This window comes from Vicugna pacos, chromosome 31 (genome assembly GCF_048564905.1).
Source record: "Vicugna pacos chromosome 31, VicPac4, whole genome shotgun sequence".
NCBI lineage: Eukaryota > Metazoa > Chordata > Mammalia > Artiodactyla > Camelidae > Vicugna > Vicugna pacos.
In genome coordinates this window covers 12346722-12361771 of record NC_133017.1, presented here as the reverse complement: position 1 = coordinate 12361771, position 15050 = coordinate 12346722, and the positions used below count along the sequence as shown (strand labels likewise).

Sequence of the window (15050 nt, the reverse complement as noted above, 5' to 3'; positions counted from 1 at the left end):
TGAGCCCACATCCTCAGAGGAACGTCTGACTGGGGTGGCGGTCGGCTAGTTCACTGTCCTTGACGAAGGGAAGCCTCGTCTGTAGGAGGTAAAGGAAGTAAATGACATTAGACGCAAATTCCCAAAACACTGTATTTCTTTGTAAAGAGAAAAATAAAAATATTTGGATTTGAAAATAAGCTCAACAAGACATATTCATTCCGACATTGTCACTGAGTGTAGACCTGGTCGTCTACGTGTGTGAAAGCTGTAGCAGAAGCGCGTGACGCTTTACATCACACTTTACGTCACACTTTACGGCACGCTTTACGTCACGCACGCTTTACGGATATTCGTAACGGGAAGCTTGTTTAACAAAACACAGCGATTGGTCCAGTTGTTCCAGTTAAGCTTAATGAGACGTCAGGCTCCCACGCGATGGCGGCGGGAGGATGTGCATGGGAACGTCTGTGCGGCGGTGATGGCGGGAGCAGAGCTGCTGAGAAAAGGGGAGCAGACGCTTTAGGGCTGTGGATCATTTTTCACTGCTGAATATCGACGAAACAGTCCAAATCTCTCGTCTGATTCGTGGCCCGCAGTAGAGCCTTCCAGCTTCTGTTCGCCGGGGCGTAAGTCATAGCAAAGAACCACACGCTGGGTGCCTTAAAGAGCAGAAGTTAATTTTTTCGCAGCCCTGGAGACTCGAGGTTTGAAACCAAGGTCGCAGCAGGCTCTGAGGACCCTCCCTGACTGTGGGTGATCGTCCTCGCCCTGTGTCCTGAAATGGTCTTTCCTCTCTAGGTCTCTGTGTCCAGATTTCCTCTTATTATAAGGAAACCAGTCATAGATTAGGGTCCACCCTACGGCCTCATTTTAACTTAATTACCTCTTTCCCTGTGACCAAATACAGTCAACATCCTGAGATACAAGGGATCAGAACTTCAACTTATGAATTCTGAGGGAGCGTAATTCAACTCATGACTCTCTTTACAAAAATAAAATTTTCCTTTTAATAATATCTTGTTCAATTTGAAAAAATCTGGGTTTCCTTGTATGAAAAGAACTACACTAGACTCTGAGAATGGAAAAGTGAAAAAACAAAAAAAGCACTTGGACTTTGCTTCAGTGAAATTATTCTGGACTGAGAAAAACAGATGTGTGAATTACTAAGTCACATTTAATTTTAAAATAGATGTGCGAGGTAGGGACACTTAGAGAAGGGATGTATTACTTTAAGAACAGGTGTAGGGAGGCATCACATGGAATATTTACCAGGTTTCTAAGAATTTTATCTAAGAATCTCTATCATGGTTCATTGGTGGTGTACATTCTGTGGGTTTGGACAAATGTATAATGAACTGTATCTTTCATAAGGTTATACAGAGTGTTTTAACTCTCTTAATTTCCTCTGTGCTTCACCTATGAATTTCTCTCCCCCAACCCCCAACCCCTGGAAACCACTGATCCTTTACTATGTCCACAGTTTTGCCTTTTCTAGAATGTCATATGGTTGAAATTGTACAGAATTCTGCCTTTTCAGATCAGCTTCTTTCTCTTTAGACATCGATTCATCTACTGAAGGACGTCTTGGTTGCTTCCAAGTTTGACGATAATGAATAAAACCGCTATAAAGATTCACATGGAGGTTTTGGGTGGATATAAATTTTCAGCTACTTTGGGCAAATAGTAGGGAGCATAATTGCTCAGTTGGGTGGTAAGAGTATGTTTAGTTTTGTAAGAAACCGCAAAAGTGCCTTCCACACTTGCTGTACCGTTTTTCATTCCTCAGAGAAATAAATGAGAGTCCTTGTTGCTCCATATCGTTGTCAGCACTTGGCATTGTCAGGGTTTCCGATTTTGGCCATTCTAATAGGTGTGTAGTGGTGTCTCATTGTTTCAGTTTGCATTTCCATGAACTGATGACATATGATGTGGATCATCTTTTCATGTGTGTCTTTACCATCAGTGTATTTTCTTTGGTGAGATGTCACTTCATATCCTTGGCCAATTTTTAAATTGTGCTGTTTGTTTTCCCATTGTTGAGCTTTGAGTGTTGTATATAAGAACTGTGAGTCTTAGATAACAATCCTTTATCAAATATGTCTTTGCAAGTATTTTTTTCCAGCCTGTGACTTGTCTTTTCATTCTCTTGACATTGCATTTTGTAGAACAGAAGTTCTTAATTGGGGAGGAGGGAGGTTGTTGAACAAATTTTATTCTAGGGAGAGCAACTTATTGAGAGATAAAACCTTTTTAAAATTTACATATATGTACTGTTCATTGTTTCTAAGAACAATTTAGAGCTTTAGCTTTTTAAACTTATGTAGTTATCAAATGAATAAAGCCAACTAAAAAATAAGAATCAACAGATTGCAGTAATCCAATCATAAAGGGAAGTCACATGTGCTTACACATAGTCAAGAAATCAGTCATCTAAGTTATAAATAATAAGTAGTTCATTTCTGTCCTTTTTTTTAGATTCCACATATAGGTGATATCAATATGACATTTGTCATTCTCTTTCTGGCTTACTTCACTTAGAATGATGATCTCCAGGTTTATCCAAGTTACTGCAAATGGCACTATTGTATTACTTTTTATGATTGAGTAGTATTCCATTGTATAAATATACCACAGCTTCTTTATCCAGTCATCTGTCAATGAACATTTAGGTTGTTTCCATATCTTGGCTATTGTAACTAGTGCTGCTGTGAACATGGGGGTGCAGGCATCTTTTTGAATTATAGTTTTCTCTGGATAAATGCCCAAGAGTGGGATTGCTGGATCGTATGTTAAATCTATTGTTAGTTTTTTAAGGATCTCCATACTGTCCTCCATAGATAGTGGCAGCAGTTCTTGATTTTAATGGAGTTCGATTTATCAGTGATTTCTTTCATAGATTGTGTCCTTGGTATTATATCTAGAAAGTCATCACCATACCCTTGGTCTTCTAGGTGGTCTCTTACATTATCTTCTAGTTTTATGGTTTCACATTTTTATTTAGGTCTGTGATCCATTTTGAGTTAGTTTTTATAAAGGGTGTAAGAACTGTATCTAGATTCTTTTTTTTTTTTTTGCATGTGGTTGTCCAGTTGTTCCAGCACCCTTGTTTGAAAGGACTATTTTATGGCCTTTACATCTTTGTAAAAGTTCAGTTGACTGTGCTTATGTGCATGTATCTCTGGGCTCTCTAGTCTGTTCCACTTATCTGTTTATCTGTTCTCTCATAAATACTATGCTACCTAAATTACTGTATATTTATTGTAAGTCTTAAAGTTGAGCCATGTCAGTCTTCCAGCTTTGTCCTTTGCCTTCAGTGTTGTGTCTGCTACTCTGCATCGTTTGCCTCTCCATGTAAACTTTACGATCAGTTTGTCAATAGCCATAAAATAACTTGCTGAGATTTTGACTCAGCTTTCACTGAATCTATAGATCAAGTTGGGAGGAACTGACACCTTGACAACACTGAGTCTTCCTTTCCATGAACATGGAAAATCTCTTCATTATTTAGTTTTTCTTTGCATTGATTGATTTTTGAATGTATGAAACAGCCTTGATTACCATAGATTAAACTGCACTTGGTCAGGTTAAATTATTCTTTTATGTATCGTCAAATTTAATTTTCTAAAAAATTATGTTATGTTAGTTCCATGTGTTGTTGAACTTTAGTTTTCAAGCCCAGCAATGCTTTATTATAGGTTTGGTGTCAGGTGAGTGCTGGCTTCACAGAGTCATCTCTGGAGAAGTTTTGATTGTTGTGAACACAGTTGAGATTACACTGTGGTTTTAACTTATTTCTTTTCTTTTCTGATAAATAATGAGCTTGCGTACTGTGTCTGAAGTGTGTTAGTCATTTGGTTATTTTCTTTGACGTGCACGGTCATGTCACTAGACCTTTTTAATTGTACTTGTATATTTTGGAAGAGTTCTTATTTCATTTTACATCTTTCAAATATTTTGCTTCTTTCTGTATTTTTGTGGCCTTATTGTCTCTCAGTGGTGTCTCAGTGATGAACAAGATTCTTGATTTTAATGTAGTCTAATTTCTCAACATTGGTACTTGTTACATATTTATTTATATGTAAGGTTTTTCTTCTACAAGAATTACTTTATCTTAAATATTTAAATCTATCATCCACCCAGGATTTTTACGTACAGCGTAATTTTGGGAACAAGACAATTTTTCATTATGGATTTTTTTTATTGACCGGTGCCATTTTTTGAAATGGTAAAGTTAAATTGAAATCACTGTTGATATTGCTACTATTGTTGAGATTAACAACTTGATCTTAATCTTATATGACAACACGAGGCAAACCATAACCAAGACTGTCTTGAAAACAAAGAACTTTCTTGTGGTACTTACATTCCTAAATACAAAGACTTATTAGAGAGCTATACCATTTAACAGTATTGTCCTGCCACAAGATAAACAGCAGACAACAGAACAGAGACTTCAGCTACAGACACATCTGTGTGAACGCTGGACGTTGGACGAAGCAGCCCTGAAGAACGATGCTTGACGAGCTGCCTGCACGAGACGGGAAGGGGGCCCAGTCGTGTGGCTGTCCCTGGAATGTAGCAGAATTAGTACATCTCTTCCAAAGCATTTGGACCCTCGTGGCCAATTCCGGGGCAGCCCTGAAGATTTAACACTTTGACCAGATTAAGGTGTCTGGACTGTGAGAGAGTTGAAGATGTTTATGGGCAATTTTTCAAGTAGATTTTTTTAAAAAGCACCTAGCTTAAAGAAACAAAGACAGTGAAAGGACTTTATGACTTATGAGATTGCAGGGTGTTTCTGATCAGAGGGAAGGACTGGGAGAAACCATGGAAATGCACAAGGAGCACTTTTCAAAAAATGTATTTGAAAACATATATGTGCAAAATTAGCACTAGTTAGACGTGCAGCACTTCAGAGTCCATCTAATAAAACAGAAGTGGCATCGTACAGATCAGCTGGAACACAACAGTGTGTACACGCTAAATACCATGTTTTCATATAGGAAGTAGCGCCTTAGTGTTTCTATTAAAATACAATAAAGTTAATCTAACAGGAAAAACAAACACACTTGGAATGTTCCTCACAAAACTCAATGCTGTGATCTCTTCAGTGAAACCACAAATGTGCACAAATGAAACCATAAGTAAAATAATTATTAGCAGAAATACTGTAAAATGTAACATTAGAAATTAAAAGCCTTGTGACATTAATTTCTACATGAAAACGTTGATCAAATGAGAGAGTGCATCTTTGTTTCATGTCCTGAGAAATCTTCAAAAATTTAATTAAAAACTATTGAAACACACAATTACAGGAAATAATACTGTAGGCACTTATATACTATCACCCAGATATGGCAGAAAAATCTTTAAATATGTTAATTATAGTATCATTTTAATTAATCATTTATCTTTGTCAGGTTGCTAGTTCATAAGTGGCCGTTGCTGGCTCATTGAAATATTGCATATTACTCGTAGGTACATTTAGGCACATAGACCATGCCCTCGGTAAAATGACATAATTGTTCTCCAATAAATGAAAGTAAATTAAAATAGATCAAAAACTGTAAGGAGGATGATGACGAATGAGCACTAAACAGAGTGGTTTCTTTAACAAATGGTGGGGGTCAGTCGGAGGGAGTTTAACATTAAGATTATATTCACTTTCTAAGGTGTAATCGGTGGTCATACAAAGAGCTGGATTTGCGGAGTTTGCTACGTGCTGAGAAATCAGTGGTTATGTTACCATATCATCTCTGTACCTGTATCCCACTCATTATGCCTTCATTCGGAAGGGTCTCTGCATCCAGACCCTCCTCCCTGCTTCACTCCGTGGTCCACTCGGCCTAAATAAAGCCTTGGTGTGCGAGAGATGGGGAGGAATGTGGAACCCTCCCAACGGAGCCATTTGTTACACAAACACGCAGGGACTGGGCAGAACGGTTGTTTACCAAATGAATAATTAAATTGAAATTTCGACACTATTGGTTGTGTGAGAAGAGAGATTTAGAGAGAGAACAGAAAAAAGATTGAACAGAAGATAAGTAGCATGGATTAATAGTAAAGATCAGGTCAAGTTATTGGTAAAAACAATGAATCCTAAAAAAAAAAAAATCAATGATCTTACCACTTAACGCTTGGTTGTGCACAAGAAGCTGGTTAAGGGAGCATCCTTTATAGGCTGTAGAATCTGAGCACCAGGAGAAGTTAACAGTTTTATTCTGTGTCTTTTCTTCCCTCTGCCCCTCTAAACCGTTGTCTGTGTTCCACGGCTCACATGTATTAAAAAAGTATTTAGTGGCTCAGTTATGTCTGTCATCACTTCAAAGAATTTCTAAGATAATATCCTTGCTTTAGAAATGAGATTGATACATTGTATTAAATAACGCTCCTAAAAGAACTCAGGTTTTGCTGCTAATTTAAAAAGAGTACATTTTGAATGTACAAGTTTTATTACCTTTTGAATGTAACTGGTGTAGGGAGTAAATCTCACCAGGTATGTTTTGCAAATCAGAAATGTTCATAGTATAAAAAGAGAATGTGGTGCATGAATGATACTCTTTTTAACGTGACCAAGAGGGTTAGGTTCAACAGGCCATAATCAAATACCTTAATGTTTCTGTAGGAAAATATGTGAATATTCAAACCAAGTGGCATAAACCCAGAGGACAAATACCTCATCTCTCTTCAGGTCAGAATTTGCAGCTAAATGAGATCAGGTCAGGTCACATTTTTCTGCAAAGTGTGTTACAGAAGAGGTTGTCTCAGAGCTGTTTGGACTTCTTGTATTTAATAACACTTTGTAACAAAACAAAACCAAACAGAGCAGAACGTTATCTATGTGTAAATCCGAGTCCAATTATTTTACCTTATCTGAGTTCTCCCATTTCCTCTCTAATCCTGTTCATTCAGCTTCTTTGGACTTGTTTCTTTGTCTTTACCTTAATTACTGCAAATTGTTTCATCCTACTCCCTACAATGATATTTATGCAATGAAATCATCCTGGAAAATAATAATATAAACACTACATTATCTTGAAATTTCATTAATAAAAATGAAAAATGAAGTTAAATTTTATTAGTAAGATATTATTCAGTGGTACTCAGGTGCTCTCAAATCAGTGCTTATTCGATCTTCTGTTAAAAAATCTGCAGTCAGAAGTTATTCATTTGCATTTCATAGCAATAATAGTAAATATGAAATGTGTTGTGTGTGCATATACATGCTTCCATGCTTCTGTGTTTGGGGTGTTCTTGGGGGGGGGACTGATTCAAATGTCTTGTAAATAGGTGTTTACATAGAAGTGCATGTCATCAAGTTAGGAACTTTTACCTTGTGCATCATTACAGGTGGAGCTTCCCAGGGAGCAGACATGGAGTCAGTAAACATAACATCTGTTTAGGGCAAAGGGAATGAACAAGGCTAGTAAATATTAATCATTTGTTTGGAGAACTGACTTGAAGTGAGAACATGGTCGCATTATATTATAGAAGTTCTTTAATTCAAAACTAAGCTGTATCAGTCATGCTACAGTGAAGTCATCAATCCAGTTTGGGTTATTTTAGGCAGAAAAGGGTTTGCTGTGGGACATTTGATGATTCAGCGATTATATTCGTGATCTCTTTAGCTGACACTGATATGGTTTCAAAAAATGGCTGCTGTAATCTACAACATGTTACCTGTTCTGTTTTATTTTTGAGACTTTTCTCCAAAGGAGGAGTCCTTTTGAGAACCCACATGGCTTAGAACTGTGGCCCACGCCTGGCTGCGTTCTGAGAGGGCTCCTTGTGACCAAGCTTCCAATCTTGTTTCTCAAACTTCTCACCATCGTGCAACATGACTTGGAAGTGACGGTGAAAAAGCTATAAACAGACCTCTGGCCATGTATCTTTCCAAGCAAAGTTGAAAAAGTCGATGGTTTGTTCAAAGTTCCACCTGCCACAATGATTTTGCTCCCTACTGGTGTCAGAGCTTCTCCTGGGTGGTAATGTTATGTTGCGACGGTCCAATTTGGACAAATGGCAAGTTATATTGTGTAACTGTCTGTAAACCAGACATGAATATTTTCCTTTTGGACAACAGCCATATGAAACGCCACTTGAGGCTGTAAGCAGAAATAGATACGTTACAAATACAAGCAGCATCCCCTTGTACTGTTACCCTGCTGTCGGGACCTGCTGTATGCCACTTGAAATAGACCACTTTTATTTCATGATAGAATTCTGCTGCATGCACAGAGCTGTATGACTCAAAAGATAGGATAATATCTACATTCTTCTGGGCTGGTCAGCTCAATCATCCCTTGGTGTCCTATGGTCAGGTCTTTCTTATAAGACTCAGCAAGGAGCTGTTTCTGAAAGCTTGAATAATTATTGCCAAAGAGAACATTGCTTTTGAACAAAACCCTGCATGGTGTTCTTTCTACTGAGCGTATCACAGGCACTATTATGCTTACAGAGCTTCCACGGATAATCTGAACTCTATTATATCTGCTGAGGAGTGAAACTGAGGTTCAAGTGGCAATTCAGCTTCCCCTCTGATATGGAAAAGCCAGCCTTCCTTTGTCCTGGGCACCACTTGGAGCAGGCAACCCGACAGGATCTTCAGTAGATAAAGAGGAGCAATGCAGCCAATGTGGTAAATGTCTCGCCCAGAAATCGGAAAAGGACCCGCAAATTATGTGCTGCTTCCTATTGGTAGTCAGCACAAAAGCCAGAACCTCACCTTTCACTTCTGCAGACCCCAGGAAATTCACGGCCGGAGCCAGCCCTTCAGTGTTTCTAAGCTTAATTTCCTACCTTCTGGCATTCGTATTTCTCACCAAGGCATGTAGATAAGCTGCTACTTCCCTCATCAATGAAGCTTCTGAGCCAAACTGTCCTCAGGACTGTGAAACATCATGATGGCTGTGGGATGGTCAAGGGTTTTCAGGAAAAAAGTTGGTAAGAAATTAAGAATTTTGACTTCCCTGAGGAGCTACTGTGGAAGTTTACACCCATAACCTATTGAAGTAACCATGATGACCTCGCATCTTTTAAGGTGCTCTGCTGGTGTCTGCCGTTGCTGAATGCATCTGTGGTGCGTTGTCATGGTAACAGCCTCCAGTGCATCCCACCGCCTGTATCCGCGCCCTTCCACACTAATGGAGAGGGGTTGGTGCGTTTGGGAGGGATCAGGGGGCATGCGGGACATCTCTATACCTTTGCCTCAACTTTGCTGTGAACCTAAAGCTGCTCTAAAACATGCCTGATGAGCACATGGGCCTTGCTTTCCAGGGACAGTGTCTTTGAGTTGCTTGGCATCATTCAATATAGTTCAGGGAGTCCAAAGTTCCTCGTCCTCCTCCGAAGACGCATGCTGTTCTTAGTTACCGATTCTGGCAAAGTTGAACTATTGTGAGTCCTACCTGTGAGGTTCAGGAGTGATTCTTCCATTATTTGGAGAGTGTTTGTCAGTTGCTTTATTTTGCAAGGTGAGAAATATTTTCATTCTTCTTGCTGTTGTGCAGCTCAGGGATCCCAATGGCTTCCCTCATCACCGCTGCCATCTTGGTGATCTGGTCCATGAGCACACGCACTTCATCCTCTCCAACAGTTAGTGATGTTGAGCATCTTTTCGTATGCTTGTTGGCCATCTGTCTGTCTTCTTTGGAGAGATACCTATTTAGGTCTTCTGCCCATTTTTTATTGGGTTCCTTGGGGTGTTGTTGTTGTTGTTTTGGTTTGTTTTTTATATTAAGGTGTATGAGCTGTTCGTGTATTTTGGAAATTAGTCCCTTGTCAGTTGCATCATTTGCAAATATATTCCCCCATTCTGTACGTCGTCTTTCCTTCTGTTGACGGTGTCCTTAGCTATGGCTTATCTAAGTCTCTTTTCTGATTGAAACTGTGACTAGTGTTTTGAGGCTTCATAACCTACTCAAATTATTTCCTGAAAATACTTCTTTGCTTTCGCTGTTTGTGTCTGTTTTGTCTGGGTTGATGTTTGAGCTGTGATTGGCTCAATGAAAAATTCTGATTGATTGTCATGTTCCCTGAAAAAAATCAATCCGAACTTTACGATTGTCAGAAGCATTACAATGGCATGGCTCGTTTTTGTTCTTCTGTGGCAACTGGGACTCAGGTGATCTCCTTGTAACTTCAGGGACTGGCGCCCTCAGTAAACAGGAAGCAATGTGACGAGTCATCTAGTCCAGAGTCAGGGGACGCCAGGTGGGGGCAAAGACAGTGACAGTTGCTGGAGCAAAGCCCTAGACTGGGAGCACCTTTCACCCTCCTTTCACCCGCTTGCTTACCTGCTGAGAATACCAGGGTTTACGGTGAGGTCCGCAGGGCACACGGCCAGTTACGACAGGGCGGGACCAGAATGCACTTCTTCAGCCTCCTACACATGACCGTTATGTGCATCACACGGGGTATTTAAAGGTCCTGTTTACTTAGCCACTACCCCTGTTCATTTGCGTGCTTTCCCATTCATTAAAAAATAATAAGTTTCCAATTAAAAGGGAAATATGTTTACTTTGTTATTAAAAAATTACAAGTATATAATTCAAAAAGAAAAAAACTGACGAATGAAAAGTTCAGCCAACAAAGAAAATGCTAATGTACATCTCCCTGTAACGTGCACTGTTATACCTACAGGTCAGACACGTGTAAGACAAAATCAGATTTTTTGGGGGGGCCACTTGGAAAATGGAAATTTTCCATTTTTTAAAATCAATATTCATGAATTCCTTCACAAAAGTTATAAGAATTCCTACAATTGGTGGCACTTGGATTCTGGTGAATATTAGAACCATCACATTTGGGACCAATCTCGGTTCTAGTCAAGGATAGTTTAAGAAAAACCTAGTCTGGCAGTTTGTGGTTAAGGAGAGAACCTGAGATCATCTGAGTTCAGATTCAAACTGCAGCGGCTGTCACCAGCACCCAGCTCCCTGTGAGAGTTAGAAGTCAGCGGACACGCTCTCTCTCCGTTGCTTTCTCATAGACCCTGTGGGTTTCAGTGTCCCTGTGGGTACTGGCTCTGAAGATGGGAACTGTGGCATCTGATTTTCAAAGGTGGCACGCTGCTGCCAACACTGATGATAATCACACACGTTTGCCGAGCACTAAGCGTGAGGAACTCCGTTAAGTGCTTTGTGTGTGTCACCGCTGGAGTACGATGCTCTGTGTCCTTCGCTGCCCTCTAAACATGATCGGAATTATTTTTCCTAAGTGGACAACTTCATTTCAGATAACTCCCCTGCCCTATTTGAAAAGTCTGTGTCACCTCCCACATGTTCCAGACAGGTTCCAGCAAAAAAAAAAAAAAAAAAAAAAGCTTCTTCGTTTGATGTAGAACTATTTCTTCCCAGTTTTTTTTTTTTTCCTCTTTCCTAAATTGCATCACACTTAAATCTACAGGCTCACCCAGTGGCTGACTGTGGGTTCACACGTCTGCACCTTGTGTGTGCTTATTTCTAGATGGAGGGGTCCTCAGTAGGGAGATGCGCCGTCTCACTCTGTAGAAGTTCCTGTAAGAATGAACACTCGGGGAAGTAATTCCTTATCAGACACTGATTGCCTGTTATTGAGAATGATGCTAACAACTTAAATAACTTTTTGTCCATGAAACACACGGCATTATACTGGCTTGAGCTCATTCACTTTTAATAGCTGGTAAATAACCCAACAGAGACTGTTGGATCAGCTTCTTATTTATATTTTCACCCTTACCATGTAAAGTCCTACCCAGCTCTCTCTCTGTTTCCTTAGGACACTTTTGTCTACGCAGCTAAAACCTAAGCCTTGTCTACTATGTGAGGACCTTCCTTACTCCTCCTTTTGGAGTCAGTGGAAGTCTCCCATGAGAGCACATGACGATATCTTCAGATGACCTAGTAAGTATTATACAGTATGGTCTAAAAATAAGATAAAATGCTTACATTTAAAATAAATTATTTGCCTGACATGCTGGAGTTTATGGAGAGATCTTCCTGCAAATCCTAAGTACAAGGAACTTGTGATTTACTTATAAAGCCATGACTAACATGTTGAAGACAACACACCCTGAGTCCTGGGCTGAACTCTTATCTGCCCAGAGAGAAGGAAGTCTTGTGGGAAGGAACTGAAGAGAAGAAAGAGGTGCTGGGTTTTCTGCGTGGTCACGGCGTTCCCCACTTAAATCCCTCTTCAAATATTGTCCAGCAAAAATATATGTAAATTAAAACTTCTGCCTTTTCCAAGAGGTATGAACTAGTCATATTGCTTTGAAATCCTCTTTCCTGATAAAGTACATACTTTTTTATTATTAAGATTGGCTTGACAATTTCGGAGAGATAAAAATATTACCATGAAGTATATGGCAGCCTTAAAACGGGCTCCGTTAACCTAAGTGTTAACTTGTACTTAGAAATGGAAAAATCTGAGGACTTTGGAATTTCCTCAAGCATTTACCTAATTAAGGGGAAAAAAGCTGGTATGAATTAGTAATATGCCAAAAAGCAGTTCAGTGTCGGGATGGAGCACAGTAATTCAGCATTGCCTTCACGCCCCGTGAAATTATTAAGCTTTTGTGCGGTAGATGTTGACGTTTGAATATATCTAAGATGAACGTGTAGTCCGGTCCAAAGCACACGCCCCTTTACATGCCACCAGCCTCAACACGCTTCGTGTGACAGCGTCTGGGAAGGAATCATCCAGGACATGGTGACGATGTAAGAACTACTTGCATCAGACTTCTTCCTCTTCAAAAATCAGCATTTAAATAAACGTTCATGGCTTTCCCTGCAAGCAACACCTGGTGAGAATTTGTGTATTTAGACATGCCAGAGTAATGAAGACGTGAAGCCGCCCCCTGGTCCAGTTCCGGTACGCCACGCTGTAAGTGTAAGCGGCCCCGGGGGAGGCGCAGGTGTGAAAGGGCTGCCAGTGGAGGCAACGGCGTTGCGGGTTCTTGTCCGTCCCAGAAGGAATTCAGAGACAAGGCGTAGAGGTTCAGGAAAGTAAAGGGAGGATTTATCAAAGGAGGGACAGCACTCTCTCAGGGGGAGAGCGGGCAGGCTCGGGGAGCGGCTGCCCTGAATTTCTTTGGCAAGTTGGTTGCACAGGGTGTAGAAATAAGCGGGTGGAATATTCAAGGGGGAGGGAGGGGTTTGGGGTCGTATTCCCTGATTATCATCCCAGCCCCACCTTCCCATGGGGAGGAGGGCTTTTTGTCCTTATTTAGTCTGGATCAGAAATGTCCTGGCCTCAGTGCATGATGGATATTTCTCATCTGTAAGGCTGATTTTATTGACATGAGGGCATAATGAGCAAAAGGTTACATTCAAACGCTGGAAATTCCTGCCTTTTCCCACCTTTCTTTGTTGGTCTCCAGGCCACTCATCACCCCAAAAGGTGTGACCCCTTATCAGCACAGAGGTTCCTGCTTTTCTCTCTCTGCCCAGGGACCCCTGGTGCTCACATGATGTAGGGTTTCCTGCATTTGGCCTGTGCCCCTCCTTTCTGCCCAGTTCCTGCCATTTGGTCTGTGTCGGCCTTTCTCTGCTCACATCTAGCTCTCTGCCTGCTCTGACAAAAGTGGGGCAGCCCTGGGCTTGCACAGCCCCCTCCCCGCTCTCCCTTCTCTGCTCCAGGCCCGCCGTGCTGCAGAATTCAGGTATCTGAAACAGAGTCTCCCCGTGTCAACCTGCCCCTCCCTGTGCTGTCCTGTGGCTGTGTCTGTGCCTGCCAGGGACATTGCACTCTGTCCTGCCTTCCCTTCTTGTTTTCCAGCCGCACTCCCATCCTCCTCTCATTCAAGGGCAGGCAAGGCCAGGTAGATCAGCAGTACAAAGAGGAGAGCTCTCTAATGTGCTTTCGGATCTCTGCCCTGCGTGGCTGGCCCTGGATGGGGTTGTTAGAGAGCTTTGTTTGAAAGCCCTCCTCCCTCCACTGCCGCGTCTGTAATATCATCTGGTCACCTTCCTCGCAGTCGCCTTGCAGTAATTACCAGACTTCATGCCCTGTCTCAGTATCTGCAGGGACATCTGAAAATTCCTCACCCAGGCCACCTCCGGTTCCAGAAGTCAATTTCCTCTTGTTAGAGGCTCTCCTTGGTGGTGGTAATCATGGAGACTTGCTCCTTGGGGCTTTCTTCTTTGTTTTTTCCTCTGTAACAATGCTTTTACTAGGGTCCTGGTGGCTATAGCTTGTAAAATTTCTTTCAGATGTCCCTGCTCTGTTGTGCTAATTTGGCACTTTGTCCTCTGTTATAATAGGCTACTGAGGTCCTGTTTTTCAATTAGAATTTTCTGATTAATTCTTCGTGAATTAGAGCACCTTTGTCTCGTCAAGGAATCTGATTCAGTTAACCTCGGGTCACCTCAGTTTGGTCCACAATATAAGTAATGTTTTCTTTGCTTCTATCTTTCAATACCGCCATGCTTCAATGATCTTTTTTCTGGTAACCTTAGTGGGACTTTAAAGGAAGATTTAGGTAAAACATTGTAAGAGCAGAAAGCTAATTGGAATCTCAATAAAAAAATTAATTGCCATATCCTACAACAATAAAGAGGTCAAACAAATCTCCAGTGTGCTTTGCCAGTAATGCATTTGCATTAGAAAAAGATCAATAGAAGGTAACAGAACAAATGAATTTAGAGACGTCAGACTGATTCGTTAACCCTCCTCTTACCAGAAGAGCTGGTTTTGCCGTAATTGATCCTACTCCCGCACTGTGCGAATGTCTCTGAACGTCCCCTGTAATAACTCTGGGTGCGCAGGCAGCTACGAAAACACTTTTTTCTGGAGCTTTTATGGAACTAGAGGCATGGGGTTCAGAGATTGGCTATTGAAGGGGTGTGTGTGTGTGTGTGTGTGTGTGTTTCTTACTTTCAGCGTTTTGTAGGCATCTATGTGATGTATTTTCAACCAGAGACCAGCGGAACACCTGTCACACGCGTCTCTTTCCTCTGTTCATCCCCTCTGGGGCACAGGTGTGTGCAAGGACCCACTCTCCACTGGAGATAGTCCTGGTTGGCTGGTTGGCCGGTTGGTTTCCCACGTCCACTTCGCAGCGAAAGGGGAAAACGGTTTGCAGGCAT

The 15050-nt window shown here is 41.1% G+C and overlaps 1 long non-coding RNA gene across 1 annotated transcript; it reads left to right on the top strand.

The window, feature by feature from the left end:
- Positions 1 to 407: 407 nt before the first annotated feature.
- LOC140690768 (uncharacterized) lies at positions 408 to 12756 on the top strand. Its single transcript, XR_012066078.1, has 3 exons — positions 408 to 608; positions 11740 to 11864; positions 12622 to 12756. It is a non-coding gene; the product is annotated as an uncharacterized lncRNA (long non-coding RNA).
- Positions 12757 to 15050: the final 2294 nt, after the last annotated feature.